Source organism: Papaver somniferum, chromosome 7, assembly GCF_003573695.1.
Source record: "Papaver somniferum cultivar HN1 chromosome 7, ASM357369v1, whole genome shotgun sequence".
Classification (NCBI taxonomy): domain Eukaryota; kingdom Viridiplantae; phylum Streptophyta; class Magnoliopsida; order Ranunculales; family Papaveraceae; genus Papaver; species Papaver somniferum.
The window spans coordinates 178,543,986-178,564,971 of NC_039364.1; the positions used below are offsets into that span (position 1 = coordinate 178,543,986).

The following is a 20,986-nucleotide window of genomic DNA, read 5'->3' on the forward strand; positions in this document are numbered from 1 at the left end:
GGGAAGTCAAAGGCAGTACTTTTGAGATGGTATTGAACCCTACTTTTGAGATGTTATTGAACCTTACGTAGCATAAATCACTAACTTGTAATTTCATATATCGCTAATTTCATGAGTAGTGGCACCTGTTTGGTGGTGAATGGGATGTATGAATTCTCTGAATGTAGTGTTTCTTCTCATTGACACCGCTCTCAATAGACTTCCAAGTATAAAAATCATATCTGGAAAAAGTTTACTCCAATTCTAGTTTTCTTATAATTAATGAATTTGTGATTGTAACTCACTTCCTTGTAGCCCTTATGGGTGGCATAACTATATATACGTGTAGTAGTACATGATGGTGTTGTTAAAAGCAATGTTCTTACTGTCTTATTTTATGTACTATCATTATGGTGCCATGTATTGAGAGTATATTTGATGTATCAATAAAACAAATGCATTTTTATGTTCTGAGAATGATTATGCAATATTACGGTTATTTTTTGTTAGTTGATATAGGTTTCTAGTTATATACATAAAATACTTACCATGGATGTTGTTTTATTAATGTAGAGATAAAGAATCGAGTGTATATCTGATGTACTGTCATTCCTGGATTCTTTTTTTATTGTCCTGCTCTGTTGCTATCATTCCTGGATTCTCTTTTTTTTTTAATTGTTTTGCATCACTCAACTTTTATTGTATTATGCAGAGAAGGAAAGCTTGTGCTTGTATGGGTTTCTTAGTGAGCAGTGAGAGGTCAATTTCCCTGCTGAATAAGTCCCCTTGAGCTTCTAAAACCTACACTGGACATTAACTTTGCTAGAGACGAAATGCAAGAAAAAGATTGGTTACAGTTGGCTGCAGTCCAGAACAATGCTTTGGCTACTATCTGTTGCATTTTACTTTGGTTCTAGATTTGGATTTGATAAAAATGAAAGGTGCTTCTTTCATCAATTATAGACATAATTAAAATTATTTGATGCATGCCCATGTTGAACACTTAACCTGTTACTAACATCATCATATAACTTGAATTATAGATTGTGACACCCCTAATTATTTACCATCGTTGTTTTAACGTACTCTTAGTTTCTCAGAATGTGTTCTTTATGTACTCATTTCTTATGTGCTCTTACGTTAAGGCGCATGTTTCGGGAAATTACATTTTTATAGAAGGAACTGTTTGGAGCTATGATGTTAATATCTTTTCTATTTTAGGAGTGCGCCTTTTATGTACTGTCGGTTTCTTAGAGTACGTTCTTTATGTACTCATTTTTTGAAGTACTTTCTTATATATTGCATTTTCTTCTTTCTTGGCAGGTATGTGGAGATAATCCCGATAGTTCCTGCGTAAATGCCTTTTACATGGATCCGAGAGTTCAGCAGCAACTCAATATTTACTGAATTTGTACTTGGAGAAGTCTTCATATACAGGTTCATTCTTACCAGTTTCATTACTGTCGGGGGTGGTAACAGTAACCTGTGAGTTAGTGGTCTTTACCAGTTTCATTACCAGTTTCATTACCAGTTTCTTACCAGTTTCATTACCTGTGAGTTAGTGGTCCTTGTGAATGATTTAGCTAACAGTAGTATCCTCTAGACAAGATACTTCTACATGCCTAATTACTAACTAGAGTTTGCTGGAAGTATAGACCAGTACTTCTCATGCTGATAAAATGGAAGGTTAATCATCACTCACCGCATAAGTTTCTAACATTGTTGTTATTGATTGCATATTCAGGGGATTTCTTGTTTGGCTAGGATTTCATATTTGTGGGTTTGTGATTAAGGAAGCATAGGTGGACCACAGACTTATCTTAAGCTTGATTTTTTCGAATATGATCTACTGTGAATGAATTGCATTTTTATGTTTGTTCATTTTGGGTTCCTTTAAGTTTTGGTAGTCACAAAATGGAGTGGATCCGATTGATAATGTTGATTATTTATCATCTTTGTGCGTGTACATTTATTTTTTTGTTACCTATAGATAGATGCGCTCTTGGTAATATCTTATATGTGAAGGGCTTGACTGACAACAACTTAATATAACTACTACGGTTTTCAATCGAAGATGCTTTGTGTTGTTTTAGCAGGCGAACATCTGATGATAATACAATATGTTTTAGAAGTGGGATTTTTAAGTTTCACAGACTGTGTTCTTTATGTACTCATTTTTTATGCGCTCCTGCATTGAGTATAGACGTTTTCGGTAATTTTTTATTGAAGAAATTGTTTGGAGCTTTGATGATGTATTTTCATTTTTTGGGAGTGTGCATTCTATTTACTGTGAGTTTCTTAGAGTGTGTTTTTTATGTACTCAATTTTTATATGTTGTTGCTTTGTTGCAGACGTCTCAGATCATTAGAATGTATGTCATTCAGATGTGTATTGAATGCGTCCCAATGTCATTATGTTTATCATTGTATCCTTCTACGATCTATTTATGATGTTAACTACTCATCTCTATGGTTGTCGTGTGATACAGGTTCCTCTCCAAGTTCCAGAAAGATATCATCAAGGTAAATTATACCAAGTTTATTCCTTTCTTCTAAAATCTAGATTCCCGCTAACTGCAATCCCTTGTTATTGATTTAAGCTTAATCTACTTGTAGGTGGTGCTGCAAAGCCTATAAAAATTCTTAGCTCAGTTCTGCGATGCAATATTGGAAAATTTATATGATTCAATGTTTTTTCCTGGTGTGCATTGTGATTTTTCAGAATACTAGTATTGTATTTACCTAGGAAAAAAAGGGTAGTTACTTAATGGTTACAAAACACACTTGTATATTTAAAAATTTCATATATGTATATGAATGATATTGTTTTCTACATTTTATGTATTTTTGCAGAGCCTGAATTGAGTGAATTTTTGATACTTTGTTCCCATTACCGTTTAAGTTCAATATGCTAGGTTGAATCACATCCAGTACATTTCCTGATTTCATTTTCTGCAAAATGTGTGGTGATTTGTACAACGTAAATGATTAATAGTTCTTAATGTGGGTCGAGGGGCGCTTAAACAAGAGATTCAGTTTTCAATTCTCAGACATTGCGAAAACAAGATCAAAGCAGTATATCAGATATATACCAAAAATTTCACTCAAGCAGATATGTAGCTCAACTGCACTTTTTAAGCAGTAAACAATCTAAATGCACTAATTCTTACGTAATTGGAACTTTATAGAGATTGATTATGATGTTCCGAAGTGAAACCAAAGCAGTACGCTAGATATGTACTACAACATTTTACTACCGTAGTGCAGCGCCATAGCACTCGAATTCACAGTGCTAAAACAAACTAAAATCAATAAAACGACCTAGCTTCTTCTACAGTGCAATCAATATTTAATAGAACAAATCATCTTATGTTTGTTTTTTAAACGTGCAAGCAATATGGCTGACAGTGCGGCATCTCCTTAATCCAAAAATGAGAGTTCTTCGTACTTGACATCAAGCCCAGCCTAAACGTGCAAGCAATATGGACTGGTTTGAATCCAACTTTTTCCATGAAGTCTTTATCAACCTGCACACAGAAACACCTTTATAAAGCATTTAAGAAGCTAAATCATCTGTCTTGACATAAGTATATTGGTAAGGTAATTTAAACCTTCGTGCATACATAATCTTGGTTAGCTCCAAATCTCCTTTTCTGAATAATTTTTCAGTAGAACAGATGTACTATTGATTCATACTATCGAAAGCAAAACAAACTTTTATATTTGCACTGATGTATCATATTCATCGAAATAAACTAGTTTTTTTTCTTTAGTATACCGTATATGTACTGCGGATTTATACTATTAAAATCAAAAGAGGTTTCCAAATATGCATTGATACATCATATTCATCGAAATAAACTTGGTTTTTTTTCGCTGTTCCATTTATGTACCGCGGATTCATACTATCAAACGCAAAAAAGGCTTCCAAATATGCAGTAATAGATCATATTCGTCGAAATAAACTAGGTTTTATTTTTACAGTACATCATATATGTACTGCCGATTCATATTGTCGAAAGCCAAGGAAACTATCATATATGAAGTACAACATATATGTATTGTGGATTCATACTGTCAAAAGCAAATGAAACTATTATATGCATTGATGAACTAGCTTTTTCTGAGTACATCGAATATGTACTGTTGTATCATGGTATCAAAAACCAATTACAAGTTATGGTGACTGGTATTCAAGCATAAACTGAGTTTTTTCTTCAATACATCATATATATGTATTATTCATTTAATGTCAAGAAAAAGCAGAAAACAAAAGTGAACTAAATACATTGTCATACCTTTTGCCACAACTTTTTTGGGCAGATGCAGATAAAAATTTCTTCTCCGACTGCTTAATTGATATCTATCCAGGTAACCTACGTTTTTTTTTTGATAAACACAATGATCAAATAGAGTTTTTGATGATTTCGTATGATTTCTTCACTACCTATCTGTGTTTTGATGATTCTCGTTTCTGTTTTTTATTCATTTTGATAGATCAATTGTGGATCTGTTTTGATGATTATCGTATCCATCTTTCTTCCAATTTTGATCGATCAATAGAAGAAACCTAGGGTTTGGTTGAAGTTTTTTTTGCTTTTCTCTGTAATTCGTAAAAGAATGTGGGGTTTTCCTTAATAGAACTGAGATACTACTCGCACGTTTGGAGCAGGGTTGTATACGTCTTTTCCATATTTTAAACAAATATGGACCCTACTAAGTTATTTTTCCGGATGGACCCTATTATAAATAGTTATTTGGAGACCAACCGACAAATTTTCCGATAGATAACTAGGTTATCAATGGGTGGGCTGAAATAGCATAAAAAGGCCCATAAAATTATTACACCACCCAGAAAAGAAGTACACATGTTACTTTTAAATGTTTATGTAAAAAGTGGGGTTTTACATTTGTTCCTGAGCATATTCATATCAATAATCGTGTTTCGGAACTAAAGACCAGTATAAACAGACTCAAGCGCAGCATTAAGAAAGCAAGGAAGCAGCAGCTTCAGGTATCTCTTGTCTCCTCTTGTTAATTCTCTTGAAACTAACTCTATTGACTTCCCTGATGATACTCATGAAAGAAAAAGGGGAAATGTCAATACCTATGATGAGCTATATGCTCGTCAAACTACAACTTGTCTGCTTACAAATGAGCATCTCGTTTAGATCATGTGAGGATGCTCATAATTCTCAAGAAGCTTTTCTTCTTGATAAAGTGGTCTTTTGTATCTGTTTTCAGTTTAATAATAAAAAAAAATGATCATCTCACTGTTGAGCCTTGCTCCAGTTATTTTTCAATGATCAATAACTCTTGAGAATTTTTTTTTATTTGTTGTTCACTTTGAATAACTTCGTTTTCCTTCAATAACAGTTGATTTGTTGTCTATCAACAATTATCTTGTGCTCTATTCTAGATAAGATGTTCTGTTCTTAATTTGTTTTTATCAAAAACGTTTTTCAAAAAATAGGCTCCATCAGTTCCTTGGTTTTGAACCTGGTTCATAATCACGAACGTTCGTGCACCCGTCCCCTACCGAACGTAAACAAGTAACTCTAGGGTTTCCCAATGAAAATCTTGTTTATATATATATATATATATCATGGAATGTTTTCCTTGATGTATATACACGTTCCATAAGTTCAAGATTTCTCTTGAAATTTTTGTGGCGTGCACAATGGATGGATGCAAAAAGGAAGACAAAGTTGAAAAGGAAAAGTTTTCGAGTTTCATGAGAAACCTGTTATCATATCCTGCTTCCATGCAGTTGATCATGAAAACAAACTTCTAGTTCAGATGTCATCTCAATTGGTAGGAAATATTCTTCGATATTTTGAGGTTGTACGTGAACATTTGAAATTGCAACAAAAAATCTTGAATTTATGAAAAAATGAACTGAAGAAAGCAACTGATGAACTTGTTCTTATTCGATCTCTAGTTGTTGGATATGTCTGAAGACCTTCAGTTTTGTTCTTCTTAGGAGTTATATTTTCGTCTAGGAAACTTCTTATGAGATTTATTCTTATTTTTAAGAAGGATAACTAAGGTTTGGAATAGCTTTTGTGATTACACATTGATATTGCCAACGTTTTTCATCTAACAATGTTTTTAGATTTATTTATTTAAATTCTAAAGTTTATTTGGATGATGATTTTGCAGTATTAATCTTTATTGGTTTTATATATTGCAAAAAAATTTGTTAATGGATGCGTGTTTGCGTCCGTGAACTATGATTGTCCCATATATGTCAAAAGTTAAGCATATTATGTCATTATGCAAATATTGATGGAAGATAAGATGAACTGTTGATTTGCAAAGATTAAGTCTATGATATCATTATGCAAATATTGATGAAATATAGAATGAATCTTTGAATATTCCGCAGTATTGATCTTTGCCTGATCCACTTCTATGCGAAAGTACTGTATGGCTCCATAAGTTCTCTTATGTTGAGCATTTCCGATTAAATTAGTCATAGGATTTCTTGTGATTAATTTAATTAATTTTTCTGGATACAAATTCATGTTTCATGTAATTTGTTAATGTCCAAAGAAATCCTTTTTTCTTGTGAAAGTAAGGTCACCCTTGTTGTTCCTTTCGGGAATGATATTATATGGGGGAGAGTTCTTAATTGAACTTGTGCTTAATTGCCAAATCTTTGTGGGGAGTGCGGCTTTGGAATATTGTAGGAGTTTTCTTGTATCTTTATAAACTCCTTGATGAACACACTAAGTTTCGACTATGTGAAATCATCAAATCAAAGTTGATATGTTCTCTTTTATTCATGAAGTATCTCTATGAGAATTTCATTATGATCCCACTAGTTTTCGTACCTTTGCCAATTTATATTGACAAAAAGGGGGAGAATTAATGTGTAGTTCATCACACTACAAATATATATGGTTTACGGATCATTATGTAAGGGGAAGTGGTTTTCATTGTGAGATGAAGTATTGACTAAGGGGGAGTGATACATATCACCATAGTATTATTGTCAAAGTTGTGATACAATTGTACTTTGATGTTGTGTAATGATTGATTTCTTAAAAAAATTTACAAAAATCATATGATAAAACGTTAAAGATGACTAAACTAAAGCGTTTATTACTCGAGATTGAAGCAGACTGAAATCACTTCGTGTTAAAGGTTAAAGGTTATAGAGAACATAATATAAAAATATAAAAGACTCAAACTCTCTAATCTTCTTACTATATATTTCTCACAAGTCGCACAATTCCGTGTATTATGTAAGGGCAATAAGAAGGATTCACTACTTATTATCTGAAGTCGACAAGCTTCTGAAATTAAATGAACATACATGGAAGATTTCTCTTCCATATTATCAGATGTTGTCATGTTGAAGGATGTGAAAATGAATTAGCCAACATAATAACAATTTTTATGTGCAAAAAAATATATCAAATACAAATCACTAAATACATACAGTATGATTTCGTGAATCTCAAAAGTAAACAAGGATTTAACCATATGAGAGAAAAAATTATACCCTTTCATGTATTTTTTGTCTTATATCTGGTTCCTATGCAGTTTTTATTTTCTTAGGTATCGTACCAATGTAGAGCCTCCAAATTTGTGTCTTTGTCATCTATGGTAGTCGTCGGTAGATAGTAAAACTTATGCTAGGTGAAATTAGTTGCACATGAAACACCATTCACCTTCTTCGGTTTCGATGGAGTCATCAATTTATCATATTGCGGGGTATTCATTCTAATCAATAAAATAGAGGTACATTAAAATTTTTTGTTTGCGGAAGAAAACAAGAAAGGATGGCAAGAAGGTGACAGTTGGAAGGTGTCCTTAGCCATGCCAGGTGGCCTTAAACAAAACAGCTTAAAATGCTGAACCAGAGCCAAGACATCCTGCTGATGAACAAGTGTAATAGCCACCGCAGGGTGAAGATATGATTAATTGCGTACTGGCATTAAAAGCTGCCTTGCTTCCATGCTTTCCAGCTAGAGAACTTCAAGCGATTATCGTTCCCCTCATCCTTCTCATCAAAGTAAGTAACCCATCTTGCAGCTGCCTAAAACAAACAAATAAAACTTAATAGTGGTTTTTGAGGTCTTTCTGATTTGTTTGATGTATGGAATCGGTTTATCAGATTTACTTGTATTGATAGTTTTTAGGGTTGCTTAAAATTGATTTATTGGTTTGAATTGCAAGCGGCTTTCAAAGCTTGTGGAAGTAAATATGCAGATTTCCTCATTTATGAAATGGAAACAAAAGAAATGATGGGAGATTCAATTTATACAAGTTGTTTTATTTTTCTTCAGTCTAATGAACAAGTAGAAATTAACATTTAATCCCATATTAGTTGGGCTTTAGAAACTCTAGTCTGTCCCCTCAAGCCTAATACCAGGAAGTCCAAAGTTACCAAATCCTGAACGAGTTAATTCTTTTTAACGGTTTAGTCCAAATCTTATATTTTGCCTGCCTATAATACCCATTTTCACTTTTCGTAATTCAGTTTCTAGGTTTTCATTTCTATGTCTAAAACAACTCTATGGTGAAGAACATATCCTAAACCTAATCTCTTCTCAGTAAAAGTTCAGTCTCCAAACATAAATCTGAGAATCAACAAACAATTGATTCAATTTGAAAACCTAAATTGTTATCATCAACACCTCTGCTCTAGGTTTTCCATCTTTTTTTTTTTTTTATTTCTCGTACTATCTCTATTGGTCGTCACTGCAACAACATATTAGGGCACAGATTTCGGTAGGTTTGATCCTATCTATCTCTCTTCTCGTATATAATGGATTCGGTGATCTCTTTACTATCTAATGTTTTGTTTTCATGATCAACTGAGGGTTTTTTGTTGAATTTTATATCAGGAATTGATCTTAAAGTACTCCTACCTCTAACTGTCTGTCATGGAGGATGTGAATGAAAAGTAAGATATCCTAGTAAATTAATTCATTTGATTTCTTTGTGAATGGTATTTCGTAATTTTAATTTTATTTGGATTTGGCGTGTATTAGTGTATCATCAGAGTGGCTAATTTGGACATGACTAATAAAAAGGTGAAAAAAACACCCCAACTTAAAGCCACTACTGGTATGTTCTTAGTTTCCAAATGTTTTGATTTTTTAGTTGCTTTGATTTCATCATTTTTAAGCTGAATGTTATGAATATCGGGAATTCCTACTTCCCGATGTTTGTGCCTTCCACTGTGTTGCAGAAAGAGAAATATCACACCGAGGGCTTTGCTCCATAGGTGAGAATTTAAATGCTCCTTACAACTATACATTAGCTACTTGTTATAGAAATATCTTATAATCTCCGATAGCACTTAACCAAATCCTCACATTGTTGAAGAGTTGTTCTTAGTAATATAATGTTACTTTATTTGTTATTCTAAGCTTGCATATATGATCATTTGGGTATACATTATCTGGGTACATATGTGTACATTATTGTACACATGTTGTTAATGTGTACATAGTAGTACACTTGTTGATTATTTACAACACGTGTAAATTTAGGTATTTGAATCAACCAACATATTGGATGCTTGGACTTGGTTCGTATACATTACTCTTTGGGTTTTTGCAATCATCAGATCTTTGAGTTTTCACTTTCCTCCATTGGTTATAATTGTATTGGTACTTAGTTTAGATTTGTATTTGAAACAAAACGTCCATTTTTGGATGGTCTGGAGAATCCTGACAAGTCTTACTAGATTTTACTAGCTTGTACAGCCATAAGAATAAAAAATGGCTTTCAAAATTTCTTCCCTAGGGGACCTTTTTTTGTATTCTTTGGTTAACTCTTGAGTTTCATAAAATTCTTATTGTTTAGCAAAAAAAAAAACTTAGTTTAGCTTGGACAACTAAAGTATTACGAAACTGCGAATATAACAGTTAGCCGGATGATCGTGTATTATCTTACAGGAATGCAATGTAGTACTGGATTTTGTTTCCAAAGAGCATTATCAACAAGCCTTGGAAATACTTGTTTAGGATCACTTTTTGCTCGTCAATTGAAGCTCTTCGGATTATAGCAAGAGGTTTAAACTTATTAGAAGGTGATGATTAATTCATGTTCTCTTGGGCTCATTGTTTCCTTCGAGTTATGGACTCCATTTCTAGGTACACCAACAGTTCGGCTCTTGTTCAGGTAAAATTCAAAACATAAATTAAAACCAATTTAGTTCATTCCTTAATCATTTGACTAAATTGAGTGATTTCATAGTTACTGAGATTCAGTGTTTTTCATTGTAATATAAAAAGGGCTGTGCTATCCCACACGGCTGTGTGGCAAAACTTTATGAGCTAGCGGGCTTCTAGCCGTCCGATGTACCATATTTTGTTTTTTGTTTTTGTTGGTCAAAGTAACAACTGTCAATGACTATCAAAAAGAATATAAACTTTTAGTAAATGCTTACACTTATTTCTTATTTGCTAATTACTCCATCATTAACTTAGACGAAGAGAAGAATATACAATAAAAAATTTAAATTGAGAATTTTTAAAGTTTATATTACTGATTTGAAATTGCTTCAAAAATTTTCCTTAAAGTTCCCACTCTTAGAACAATTTCAATTGTTAACAAATTTGCCAATTCACGATCCATAATAACCTCACATCTTCATAATTAAGATTTATTGTTCTTCGATATGTTTCTCTTGAATGATATGACAAAATTGAAACAACGCTGCAAAAATCAACAAACATAAATTAAAATTATAATTAAAGCTAAGATTTTGATCGAACTAATGAAACCATGTTGATGTTTTTGTTGTATTTTTTACCAGGTCGTTGAGATTCAAGTACAACAGACTAACTGAGAGAGATTTGATATTACGAGTAACAAAATTATAATCAAATTAGCAAAACAAGGATCATTATAAAGAAAAAATCGTGAAAACAACAAAAAGAATGAACAACACATAATCTTGTAACAGAGCAGAACTACTTCGTCTGAGTTTATCGACTACTAGAATGGGTAACTTTCTCGGTCTTTCTCCTTCACCATTAAAGGAGCAGCACTTCATCTCCTACAATTTAATGATTCACATAGATATAATAGGAAAAAAGGTCTTTTAATACGCAGGGATTGTTCTGATTTTCTTACAATTATAGTCATAGACAACTGTACATTTTACATCAACAATTGTAGTTTGTTATGTGTTACCATCCAATAGCTAGAAACCCGCTAGCTCATAAAGCTTTCCCGCACATCCATGCGGGATAGCACTGCCCTATAAATTACCAAGATTTGTAGGCCTCACAAGATACATGGGCATTATTTGAGAGAACAGATAACATGGAACAAGTGGTGGATGCTGACATCACAAGTTTGGTTTGCTTCTTAACTTGCATATGTAGTGGATCCATTTGTATCATTGTTACTGCTTTTTGGACTTCACTGTTCACAAGGATTATACTGCAACTGTCTCACTCCTTGCTTTTTTCCTTTATCCTCTTGGTTATTAACAAAAACCTCAAACTTAGTTACTTTGATGTGATTTGACTAGTAATATGATCCTTTTATGACTTTCCCGGATATGAAATTTTGGAACTAAACACTAAAAATGTGCATGTGACCCTTGGGGATTCTCATATGGTACAAAATCTTTAGATGTGGATTTTTAGCAGAGTAATATGACCGACAGGTGCTAAGATATGTAAGTACCCAACAAGAAAATGGTTAGTCAGCAGTGCCGCAACTGGAGCATGTAATATCCTATCGATTCATTTCATTGGTAATAATAATAGTGAGTATTAATCTTGAATAATTAATAAGGGTTATTTGTTGTACACATGTTGATTCTTATATACATAATTATACACATGTAAAATGTTAACGTGTACATAGTTGTACACCTGTTGGTTGTTGATTGTTGATATATACATAGTTGTACACATGTTGATCATTAATGTGCACATAGTTCTACACCAGTTGATTGTTAGCATTATCACTTTTCTTATGATTTATTGATAACAACTCAAAATAATTGATCATTTCCTATACCATGAGGTTACGATCTAGATGGTTAGGGTTCTATATTTAAGAGGGAACCGTATTCTAACCTTTTCTTCCTTGCAGGTGTTCGTAGTAGATCCAAAGCAGCATATTTCTGGATTAGATTTTGATCCTTCCAAACATGCTCCTAAGTTTAGAGGTAATTCAATTTGTTATAAGGTCCTAAAATATCTGGTATGTAGCACTCCATTTTCTCTGCCTGGAGTGTCTGCGTACTAATGGTTTGTTTTTTTATAGAAAAATGATTACGTATGTATGAAAACCAAAAATCCAACAACAAAATAAGTAGCTGGATGAAAGGTTCTTCTTAGCCAAGTGTACATATAAACCAAAAGTTCATTTTCTCAAGCTTATTGTTTGACATTCTTTTGGTTTCTTCTAGGATTCCAGGGTGGTAAACATCGCAAATCTTTAGGAATTGTTCACAAAGAAGGTGCATTCTTTTGTTTTGCTTATTACTATTTGTTTATTTGTTGAAGTTTTTGTGTAGCATGCATAACATGATATTATGCAAGACATAGAGTTCGGGTTTCAGAGGTTTAGTCTTTTAACCCCCTTGAGGTCTTGTAATTTAGGAGAATATGTTATAGGCAAACTTGTTTTAGTGCTGTAAATTATAAGGTACTCTGGTGTGAAGATATTCCAGTGAAATTCTAAGTAGTAGGATAGTTGAAATAATTAATGCTACATAAAATTAGAGACTTAGAAATTGGATTCTCGGAACTTCAGAGACTTGTTATCTTTAAGGTGTTGAGAAGAAACTCCGTCGGCTTAATATCTAACTTGGCACACGTATAATATAAGTGTACATTGTTGTACACATGTTATAGAAATTACATGTGTACATAATAGCCCGCTCTAGGATCTCTTAATCAAATTTTAGTAAACAATCTTTTTCATTTCTTGGATGTCGAATCAGTGATGTTATGGGTCACTGACTGTTGGTTATGACAGAAATTATATGTGTATAGTACACCTATAATATAAGTGTACATTGTCGTACACATGTGTACATATTAGTACACCTATAATACAAATGTATATTGTTGTACACATGTGACAGAAATTACATGTGTAAGAGTGTTTGTATATTCAGTCTCTTTTGTTTGGTTAGTGTTAAAGCATAGCTCGGTTGAACCCACCAAGTGTTGGTATGTCAAGTTTGGTTGTCATATTTTAGTATCAAAACTCATCTAGAGTCGCTTGATTAAATACTAGAGTCAACTTCGTTTAGGTTAGACTAGAAAGTCTAGGAATGTTGAGACATACAAGTATTACTCCAAAGACCTGAAGAATGAGAAGAAGTAACGACTACAACGACGACATCATCCTTCCACTTGAGGTTAGTAATATTGACTTGAACTTGTTTCCATTCCTAACGTATCTTTCAAGTCGTGTTATATTGAAAACATAACATGCGAAGCTTGTATTTAAATAATGCTCTAGTAGATAAACATGATCATAATAGTATGGTCATAGTATTAAGGAATTATATTACTGTTAGAGCATAGCTTGGTTGAACCCACCAAGCGTTGGTATGTCAAGTTTGGTGGTCATATTTTAGTGAACCAAAACTCATTTAAAGAGTCGCTTGATTATTAACTAGAGTCAACTTCGTATAGGTTAGCTAGAAAGTTACTAGGATATGAGACTTACAAGTATTACGTGAAGACTTGAAGAATGTGAAGAAGTAAAGAGCTACATCGATGACATCATCCTTCCTCTTGAGGTTAGTAATATTTGACTTTAACTATTGCATTCCTAGCGTATCTTTCAAGTCGTGCATATTGAAAACATAACTGCGAAGCTATGAATGATTATACCCTAGTTAGACATAGTATTAAGGAATTACAATACGAAGTATAACGTCTATCTTTTGAACTTCGTATATAAGACATCGACATAATCGTATGAATACTATTGTGATTATGTATGGGTATGGGTGAATATTTCGTCCTAGGAAACAATGTTTTACATTCATTTAAAGGAAGTACAATTCATAAACTTGTTTTGTGAATCGAAAGGAAATCGCTAGGCTTATTGGTATTGTTATTCGTTGCAAATCTTTGGATTACCAATATGTGTGTTTAGTATAACCACTCATAACTTGTTTATGTATCTTGGTAAAACTATTCACAATGCCTGACTTTTATATTGGTATGACTTTTATTAGTGAAACCTATCTTAAGTAATCACCTGAGATTGTATGATCGATATATTGTAATTGGTATTACCAACTCTAGACATTGGGGAACCAATTCTAGTAAGAGGTGTACACCGATCACAAGTATGTGGAATCGATCCTTGTAAGAGGTACAACAAGTCTTAGTAATTGGTAACCGATCCTATGACTTGTGCAACCGATCACAAGTAAAATACCATAATTATGTGGTAACCGATCCTAGTACCTAGTCAACCAATTTTTGGAAAGCTAGTGTGATCGATTCTAGTACCCACGTGGAGGTAGAACCGAAGCTTTGTTTTGGTAGAACCGTGAAACCCATTAATGGTGATTTGATAGGATAATCAATCACATAGTTCTTGGAAGTCAGATGAACCAATTCTAAACTCGTATGGAAGTGTGGCAAATCGGTTCCAAGATTGTAAATATGAAAAAGGATTTACAAAGTAAATATGTCGACATACTTTGAACATGTGCAATAATTTTTATCTTTTATTGTTCAAAGATATTCCTTAATAACTAAAGGAGAATCTCTGATCGAAATAAATTGAGAATCTTTTAATTAAGGTTTTTAGTTTTTATATGCTTTTAATTTCCAGCAATTAAATGCATATCTTTAGAAAATAAAAATTAGTAATGTGCATTTACTAATTGGAGTTTTTGTACTGACATTTCGGTCAATATTTGGACAGTGCATTTCCAGGAATTATGAAAACCGTTTTTGGCTTTATTGCATATCTTTGAGAATATTCAGTTTGGGAAATTCCTTGGTGTCCAAACTTCCTTGGTCTACAAATATTGAAGTTTGCATTTCGAGCAAACTAATCCTAAGAGCCAGCAAAACTACCTAGTTGTGTTGTTACTGGTGGAGCCGTCTATTCGGAGAGGAAAGTACCGTAATTAGGAGAAATCTCTTACGACCGCTCGTTTTAAAGACTTCTTTGGGATTGGGAAGCTCTACGAGTACCGTTGGTAGGAAACTAGATAATTGCAGTTTATTATTAGTTTTCCATTGATTTGATTGACTAACGGTTGTTGAACTTTGATTGCACCTAGTTTGTTTATGCTTGAGAATCTTCTCTTCTGATATTCACTCAAACTAGATCGAAGTATCGATGGGGATCTTTAGAACTGTATGTAGATCTAAAGACGTCTTGTGATAATCCATCGTTAACAGACTCCGTTCTGTGTGTGAGATTCAAGTTGTTTGTGTACAGGTGTTTATTGAAGATCTAAGAAGATTTGAAGACAAAGGAGATTTCTTATTTGAGTTCATAATCTTTGGTGTGCTCAAAACTTGATCGGCTGGGGATCCAACTATAATCGGTTTATCTTTGTGGTAACCTTGATTGATTAGTTGAGTAGATCGGCATCAATACATTTCTTTGTGATTAATAGTATTGATTGCATAGTCTAAACAATTACTTCGGTAGTTGTTGAATAGGTTGATCTAAGAACCTGACAAAGGAGTTTATTGGGATAAACGTAAGAGCCTTTTGTCAAACTCATATCACGTTGTTTCAAAAGAGTTGTTACCGAACAGATTTGTTGTTCCTTTACTGTTTGGAATACGAACCAAAGGACTTGTTCCAAGTGCGTGACTTATTGCAAGTTGGGGGCGCAGGGATACTGAGGAAACTAGGTGAATTATAGGTTTAGTTGCTTGGTCTCAACTATACGAAGTTGGTTTAGATTTTGTATAACGGCTTAATTCTGAGAGTATTCAGTTCTGGACAAGGTCCCGGGGTTTTTCTGCATTTGTGGATTCTTCATTAAAAAAATCTTGTTGTGTCTTTTAATTTTCTATTTCCGTAATTATAATTGTTTTTATTATAATTAGAAGTAAAATACACAAACGTTAATTCCTATTTACTTGATAGCAATCCTATCGTGTTTGGTTAAGTATGAACCTATTATTAAGTAATCATACTTCGTTGTTGTATTGTATCGATCTTGTATCCATAGTCAATCACGCAAGTTATCTTGTTGTCGTATTGTCTCGATCTTGTATCCATAGACGATCACACGAAGTGTGAACCGATTAGTTGTATTGTCTCGACTCAGTCCATAGACAATCACTTTCAGAGAAAGGACTTATAGGTGGAAAAGTTTTAGATTGAGGTATATTTGGGTACCCTCGTCTTTTCAATTACGAAGTATAACGCTTATCTTTTGAACTTCGTACATATGATATCGACATAATCTTGTATATGTATGGGTTTATGGTGAAGGTTTCATCCTTGGAAACGATGTTTTACATTTGTTTAAAGAAAGTAAGTTCGTGAACTTGTTTCATGAATTGAAAGGGAAATCAATAGGTATATTGGTTCGGCTATTCATTGCATACTCTTTGGATGACCAATATGTGTGAGTTGGTAGAACCGATCTTAACTCAGGTTATGTATCTTGGTATAACCGATCATTATACCTAGACTTATGATTTGGTATGAACGGTTCTGGTAATTGGTGTAACCGATCCTAGCTAATCACCATGAGATGGTATGATCGATCCTTGTAATTGGTGTGACCGATTCTGGTAATTGGTGTGACCGATCATAAGAGTTTGTGTGACTGATCCTTGTAATTGGTATGAGCGACCATAGTGATTGGTATGACCGTAACAAGTAGATACCATGCGTAGATGGAACTGATCTTTGTAATTGGTATGACCAATCCTAATGACTGGTGTGACCGACCAAAAGTAGGTACCATGTATAGGTAGAACTGATCCATGTGATTGGTATAACCGATTTGAACCCATGTACGTGACTTGGTAGGACTAATCACAAATAACCATTGTGACTTGATATGACCGATCACATAGTAGTCTTGGAATTTTGGTAGAACCAATTTTAAACTTGTTTGGAAGTGTGGTAGTTATGATTCCAAGATGCAAATCCAATTTTCCATGATTTACATATTTTCTTCATGAACTTGTGTAGATTCAGAATTAGGGTTTGTTGTGTAAAGATGTCAACATACTTTTAACATGAGCATTAACTCCTATCATTTATTGTTCAAATATATTCCTTGATACTCAAGGTGATCCCTGGTCCGAAAAATTGAAAAGCATATAGTTATGATTTTCATCAATGCTTATACAACAGTAGTGTTTGACGTGTCACCCAACGGCCAGGATAAATAGGAAATTCTAACTACTGGCTGAGATCTTCCCTCCCCTCCTAGAATAACGTATTGGATTGGTTAATCCAATGGATGGTCGTCCCATGCTCTGTGTATTGATTCTTTTCTTTTCTTTTTTTCTTTTGAAGGGGAAAAGCCCTGTGTATTGATTTCGTGGCTTAAAAAAGAAAAAGATCATAAATTAGGTTTTTATTGCGCACAGGTAGGTGCTTTTTATTGGGTTTTCATTCATGTTCCAGTTAACATCTCATCATGTTCCTGAGTAATTTTTTCCACTTACTTCCATATTCCATAACGTATCATATGCCCTTTATGCCTTTATATTCTCTCTTCAATAGCAGAAGGTATTGTCAATCCATATTGAATTTTGCATGCTTCTCAGAAAAAAATACGCTCATCCTCATTAATCGTATCCTCTCTATATAATGGCTAATTCCAATGGAGATCAACATCAGTTCCAATCGAACATGTAGGTCTTGTTTCCCTAGATTCCAATTTCGTTTACTTTCTATACTGTGATTATTTTTTTGTTCATTCATCCAAAATAGCTGAAATTTACGATTCCAAATTCTATTAAAAGTTTGTGTTTTGGTTTTTGGTTTGCCCTTCCTAATGTTAAATTTTCCAATTTTTATAAAATCGTTCATTAGGTCTGACTGCATCTATTTCTGATGGATTTTGATTTCCACGGGATGGGAAGGGTTATGAAGTAGTTGCTCTCCATGGGATTGGTGAATTCCATGTTTCAGAGGTTGCTTGTGCGGATGCACAAGTCATACAGATGCAGTAAAACTAGATGACCGCATGAGGTGGGGAGGCCGACCTGAAAAATAAAGCTAAGGAATAAATAAGTGACGTTCACGAAACAAATTAACATAATTAAAAAACGTGATTATGCTGAGCCGCGAAAGAAATGACGAGTACACATTGGGGCATGAACTTATTAACTTAATAAAAAGGTCTTCTCCGATTGAACTATGGTGGAACAATCACGTTACTTTCAATAGCAGATGTAGATTAAAAATGCTCACGGGAATGTACACATTAAACTTACAATATCTTCTTTGTCTACCAACACAAACCGAAAATGTTTCAGAAGATAAAACATTAAAACTTAGAAAGCCAAGTTTACAACAGTAAGCTTAAAGATATTACATGAAAAATAAATAACAAACAGAAATAAGAAAAAGATTAAACCACCTGGAGGTGTTGGACACACATTTGTTGCCTCGTTAAAAACCTTGAAAAGGAAAACTCGTAGGGATAAAAGAAAAACCCGCAGGGATAAAACCTTAACGAAGGAAAAAAGCACAACGCGATAAGTCCTAAAGAAGACCCTAAAACTAAGACTGCAAAGATAACACAAACATTTATAATTCTTCATGAAACTAGGAAGCATTCGCTCTCCATCGGTACCCAATGAGTAGTCTTCTAATACTGGCAGCATGTATTGATTCACAAACAAGTTGTGAAGATTGGGAGTCTTAACTTGCGATAAAACTATCAAGGTGGATTCCTGGACCCTTCTACCATGAATAAGTCTGATAAAAGTGTCACGACGGCCTATACAGGAAAGAGATATCTTCTTAATGATTGAGGATGACGGTTTAGTCTTTGCCGCAATCGAAGATTTAAATGGTGAAAGTTGCATCTTCGAAAAAATACAACCATATAGAACACATCCAGTATTGATTTCAGCATCATGTTGTTTCATAGGAGTTTTCAGATTCCTATTCCCAGAAGAAACACAAAAATATGTTAAATTACACAGTAACATTACACAAACACAATACATATAAACAGGGAAATGGAGTAGACATAAATAACACATATTGTAACTAACACGAATTGAAAACTGACTGAAACTAAAAAACTAGCACGACAGTACAAGCTGAAAGCAATTTAAGAAGACTAGATTACTGCCCGGTCTCAACTATTCCGGTGAAAAATCTACAGATAAAGTAGAAGGGCTATAAAAAAACTAGAGACTTAAAGCAAAGGTCTAACAACAAAGCGATTTAAACTAATACGGGTGTTGTACTATCTAATAAATAAGGTATCACTTCTCAAAGAAATACTGGAATCCTAATGTTCAATAAAAAATATATTAGTGGACTTGAAATGTTGTCATTAAATTATAAACATGGAACTAGTGGACTTGGATAGCCAAACCAAAACTAAAAAGCAATTAAACTGTCCAAAATAGAACACATAGTACTACTATCAATTATTCAAGGCTATTTACTGTCTGCTAGATATGAGATTTAAAGAAAATATGAAATTCAATTTTAAAAAAAGTAACGAAACCAAAATGTAATTTCAAGAGACAAAGTGGAGGAAAAGGCCCCTGTGTAGCCAACCGCGATACTGCCAGAACACTTTCCTTGGAGAGAAAAAATTGATGCCTTTGAATAAAATTACACAAAAGATGTTTAAGATGAGGGATAAGAAACAATATAAAAATTTATAAAAAAAGGAGGAGGTAGTGAAGAAGGACTTACCTGGGGGACCATTTGGGATCAGCGGAGTTAGGGTCAGGGTCATGGGATTTTTTTTTTCACATCAGATTTCTAAATCACAAAAAAAAATTCAGAGAAAAACTAAGTGAAAATCCTTCCAGCAATTGAAATGAAGACAAACATAAGCAAATCGGACCAACAAAACAAGCAAGAAAAGTAGAAGCCAATCCTGAGAATCGTAACAGAGATTTTAAGATAATTATAAAGGACAAACCCATTTGAATCAAGATCTTTAAAGAAGACAAACCCAAAAGAAAACTATCCAAGATAAAACAATCCCCATTCTTGTTCATAGTAAATTTTAAACATGCCTATTTAAGACAAAAAGAAAACACCTTTAACGAGAGAAGAGAAACAACTTTTAGAGATTCTCAAACTATTCTTTTCCGGATCAAAACCAGAAAGACCCAGGGAGGGAAACAATAAATGAAAGATTAAAAGGATATATTTTTTTTTTATTTTTAAAAAGTTAGAAAAACCAGAAGAAGGATAGATATCCTTTTAGAGATCAGGAAAACGGGAAGAATAATCATAATATTCACCATTTTGAAATTCATTTTAAATTATGAGAAGCATCCAGAGAAGAGGGGAAAGAAGGGTTTTTTATATGAAAACTTTTAGGAAAAATAATCAATTTTTTTCGTCAAACAGTTCAGGGATAATGTTTTATTTTTAGATCTATTTTAGGTTAAGACCAAGAGAGAAGCATATAATCCGACCAGCAAAATTGAAAGAAAAAAAGTGAGAAGGACCCAAGAAGAAGAAAAAAAGTAGAAGATCAGACCACAACTAATTGATGAAAGAAGATCGAGCCATAAGAGAAATATCTAAAAAACTAAAGAGAGCACAGAAGAAATATAGATTTTGAAAGAAGAAAAGAAAGATGAGGAGAGGCAATGGAAATCCAATCCAATAGAGGAAACAGAGAGAATCCAAAGCAAAAGAAGACAGAAGAGACTGAATCAACAGATCCAAAGAGAAAAAGGTATAAAAAGATTCTTGTAACATTCTGTTACAGCCATGACATGTTTTTCCGTAGTTGTAATTTGAGTAAGTCAATTAGTTATTTGAACAATTCAATTAGTTAGTAGTGCTTTGAATTCGTCAGTCAGTCGTAACTTGAATTTGTTAGGAACGTGTCAGTAGTGCAC

At 33.5% G+C, this 20,986-nt stretch overlaps 1 long non-coding RNA gene across 1 annotated transcript; it reads right to left on the bottom strand.

Moving 5' to 3' along the window:
• Positions 1-18,536: 18,536 nt before the first annotated feature.
• Positions 18,537-20,443, bottom strand: LOC113293186. The gene is made up of 2 exons (XR_003332107.1): positions 19,818-20,443; positions 18,537-19,046 (listed from the first exon to the last, which is right to left on the bottom strand). It is a non-coding gene; the product is annotated as an uncharacterized LOC113293186 (long non-coding RNA).
• Between the last annotated feature and the right edge of the window lie 543 nt (positions 20,444-20,986).